This window comes from Procambarus clarkii, chromosome 61, assembly GCF_040958095.1.
Source record: "Procambarus clarkii isolate CNS0578487 chromosome 61, FALCON_Pclarkii_2.0, whole genome shotgun sequence".
NCBI lineage: Eukaryota > Metazoa > Arthropoda > Malacostraca > Decapoda > Cambaridae > Procambarus > Procambarus clarkii.
In genome coordinates, this window is record NC_091210.1 from 15,011,171 (window position 1) to 15,015,334 (window position 4,164).

Sequence of the window (4,164 nt, forward strand, 5' to 3'; positions counted from 1 at the left end):
GCGCAGAGCGCTCGATAATCCATTAACTTTTTCATTTGGTTAATAACATAATTGTCAAACGACGCGACTATAGTTCACGTGTGAGTTTTGGGGGCGGTTCTTCACGGTAGACGGCTGTAGGACCTAGTTGGACGAGTATATCACACCAGTAGTGTATCGTACCTCACACCAGTAGTGTATCGTACCTCACACCAGTAGTGTATCGTACCTCACACCAGTAGTGTATCGTACCTCACACCAGTAGTGTATCGTACCTCACACCAGTAGTGTATCGTACCTCACACCAGTAGTGTATCGTACCTCACACCCAGTGATCACGTACCCTCACACCAGTGGCCACGTACCTCACACCAGTGATCACGTACCTCCACCAGTGGCCTCGTACCTCACAAAACAAGTGTCCAAAGATGGCTGAAAGGATGTTGGCTGACGTTGCCTCCTCTTCGTCTATTGGTGATTGGTCTCAAGTGCTTGGAATATTCCCATACACTTTTTTCCAAGTCTAATCCTCACTCCAAACCCACATCAGCCTGAAGCTCTGCCTTTGGGGCGTTCGTACAGGTGATGATTGCTTCAACGTCGGTGTTCATCATTAAGCGAGCAGTCCTCCTCTGATGACTTCAGAAATAGGAAGCGTCCGCCTTTACATTTGCTCAAATTACCGTGTTTGTGGGAATGACATTGTGCTGCTCTTTCATCGCGTCAACAGCTGGAAATTAGCACAGTCTTGCCAGTTGTCATTCATGTGCTTGAGACGAAGGAATCAACCAAGCGGTTGACTGCTATAATTATTTATCAATACGTTAATACTTGAAATATATCCAGTATATACACCTCGTGAACAAATAGTTACGAATATCCCTGAATCCTCCTTGGAATTGTGTATATCCCTGTTTGCTTCCTTTTCCTGGATTATTCCCCTTGAGCTCTTCAAGATGGTGTCTAGGCTGCTCTCTCGTCATCTGCGTCAGGCCGCGGAAGACATTGTGAAGACCTCGGCCGGAACGATCAGCTCTCCGTCAGGAGACGCGACACTTCAGGTCCTCGACGACAGCTTCTCACCAGTAACTGACGTCGTGAAGGTGTCGTGGCACCTCGATGACTTGGAACGTAAGATTCGACAGGTGAGTTACTGTGTAAGATTGCTGACATTCAGCATTACTGTTATTCACCATTACTGATATTCACCATTACTCATGTTCACCATTAGTGGTGTTCGGCGTTTTGATACTCAGCATTACTGATATTCTGCGTTAATAGCATTAATGATACTGATATTAAGCATTAATAAAGTTTATTCATATGAGAATATAGCAAAAAAATTACATTCGAGGCATATGTAGATTTTTAAATTCTATTTTCATGAACAAAAATTAAGTGTTGATGAACAGTGACGAACAGCTTTGCAAATTACAATTAAAACAACAAATAACACTTAAAATAGGTCTAATTGGGACGGGATTCTACCATATTTTACGAAGACAATTACTATGCTCCTCCACTAGCCCTAAATAAAGTAAGGTAAGGTAATTATCAAGGAAAACATTTAGTTTGTACGGTTATATAGTACTAGGGATATGTGGACAAGGATCTGGGATATGGGGATAAGGATCTGGGATATGAGGACAAGGAGTTGGGACATGAGGACAAGGAGCTGAGATATAAAGACAAGGGTCTAGGATATGAGGACAAGGATCTGGGATATGACAACGAGGAGCTGGGATATGAGGACGAGGAACTGGGATATGAGGACAAGGAGCTGAGATATAATGACAAGCATATAGGATATGATGATAAGGAGCTGGAAAATTAGGATAAGGAGCGGTGATATGAAGACAAGCATCTGGGATATGAGGATAAAGAGCTGGGATATGAGAACAATGATCCGGGATATGAGGAACAAGAGCTGGGATAAGATGGGGAGAAAGAATTAACGAAAGACATTATTACAAATACTATCTCAACTAATGTTGAGTTTGGAATGTGGCAAAATTCACCAGAATTCCCTCATCTAATATTATAGAAAGTAAATGCAATATTTGACCCAAAAGTTGTAAAAAAATTTAATTTATGCTCATCAAGACCTGTTTACAGTTCAGTGTTATTTACAATGTGCAGTTATCGACCAATATATTCCTGTGTAATTCACCAGGTGAAATTAACGATCTAGCAATCCTGTATATTTCACAAGGAGGAATTATTAGTCATTACAGTCCTAAGTAAAATCACCAGATAAAATAAAGTCATACAATCTTGTATATTTCACCATGTGGAGTAAAATTATTGATCGTTGCATTCATGTGTAACTCAACAGGTGGAGGTGATCAGGGAGAAATTGAGTCTTTACTTCTTTGAAGGAATTACCGTTTTTCACCTCGGCATTCTTATCACTGCCACAGCTTCCTCCTATGCAATATTGCACGGCCTCCTGATGGGGGGCGGGACAGTACTCCTGCTGGCGTTCAGCTACGTCCTTCTGTGGCAGTTCAACGACGTAGGACAAAAGTTTGTTAATGAGGTGAGCCTGTTTATTATACATCAATTTAAAGCTTCTCGAAATCCAATTATATTATTATTAATTTTATTATTATTATATGAACTTACTATTATTATATATATTTTATATTCCCACAAGGGAGTTTATGAGGGTTCGAACCTATGCGCTGGATGTTCCCAGATGCGTTCTAATCTAAGGAAACAAATTTGGGAGATTAGGTTTAAGTACTTAACAATGCCATTGTAAATTTGTTTATTTGATATATGACGTTATTTTTATTTCTGTGTGTATTACTATGGGGCACTGACAGCTGAGTGGACAGCGCTTCGGATTCGTAGTCCTGAGGTTCCGGGTTCAATCCCCGGTGGAGGCGGAAACAATGGGCCAGAGTTTCTTCCATCATGATGCGCCAGTTCACCTAGCAGTAAATAGGTACCTGGGAGTTAGACAGCTGCTACGGGCTGCTTCCTGAGGATGTGTGACAAAAAGGAAGCCTGGTCGAGGACCGGGCCGCGGGGACGCTATTATTACTTTTATTTAATTAAAATCATCAGTAATCATGAAACTGTATTTGTTTTACAGATAAACATTGTTGTGGGAATATTGAAGACTCTGAACTGTAGGACCCGGCACAAGGATTTAAACTCCAAGGTCAGTTGTTCACTGGAGACATTACAGCATTATCAGTAATGTTGATATTTTAATGATACAAGGTTAATCAAAATTAAAGTTATCATTATTATTCAAATATTAACAATACTCCTTAATTTGTGACTCAGAAATATAGTATAACTAATGATTAATTAGTTGTAAGGTTATTTATCGAGAAGAAATTATAATCAGAATAAGGTTCTTTTGTTCACTGATGATTGTGCTAAGAAAACAAATGCTTGAGAAAAGCTTCGAAACACGTGTGTTTGTTTACCAACAGGTGAATCAGCTGGTGACCCTCCTGAAACCACTACAGGTGTTTGACATGTGTGGCTGGTACACCCTTGGCTCCAGCTCCTTCCTGGCGGTGAGTCCCATCACTATACCAAGGGTTGGTATACCTAGAGTTGCTATACTCTAACAGAAGGTATATATTAAGAAAAAAATACAAACCTTATATATGTTGGTCGTATTTTTCTTGTTTGCAAGTTTGTTCATTGTATACAGAAAGAAAGTATCCGTGGGAGACGACCATTGTATACATAATATATACAACTGTATTAAATGTATAATTCGGGCACGACTAAAGGTAATATTTTATATTATATTGATTATGTTTAACAAATACCACTTACATAGGTCATAACACTAATTGGTATAACATCAATTTAATAACTGGTGAACAAGTGAACCTCAACTTGAGTCACATGTAGACTTTGCTCATTACCATTCTACACTGAGCTTAAAATTAATTTATAACAACAAATAATTATTATAGTGTACTAAGTATAAATTTAATAAATAGCTATGCTTCTTTGAGACACTCTATAGTCTAAAATTTTATGTAAACATTACAAAATAATTTGTGGAATTTGTAATTACAAAAATTCCTCTCATTTGAAATTGAATTTTTTTTTAGTTAAGAGAGAACATTACTAGGAAGTTCAAGCAATTTTGGTCAAATAGGAAATGTCCAATGTTGGTTTTATCCAACATAAGCTAAATTATGAACCTTT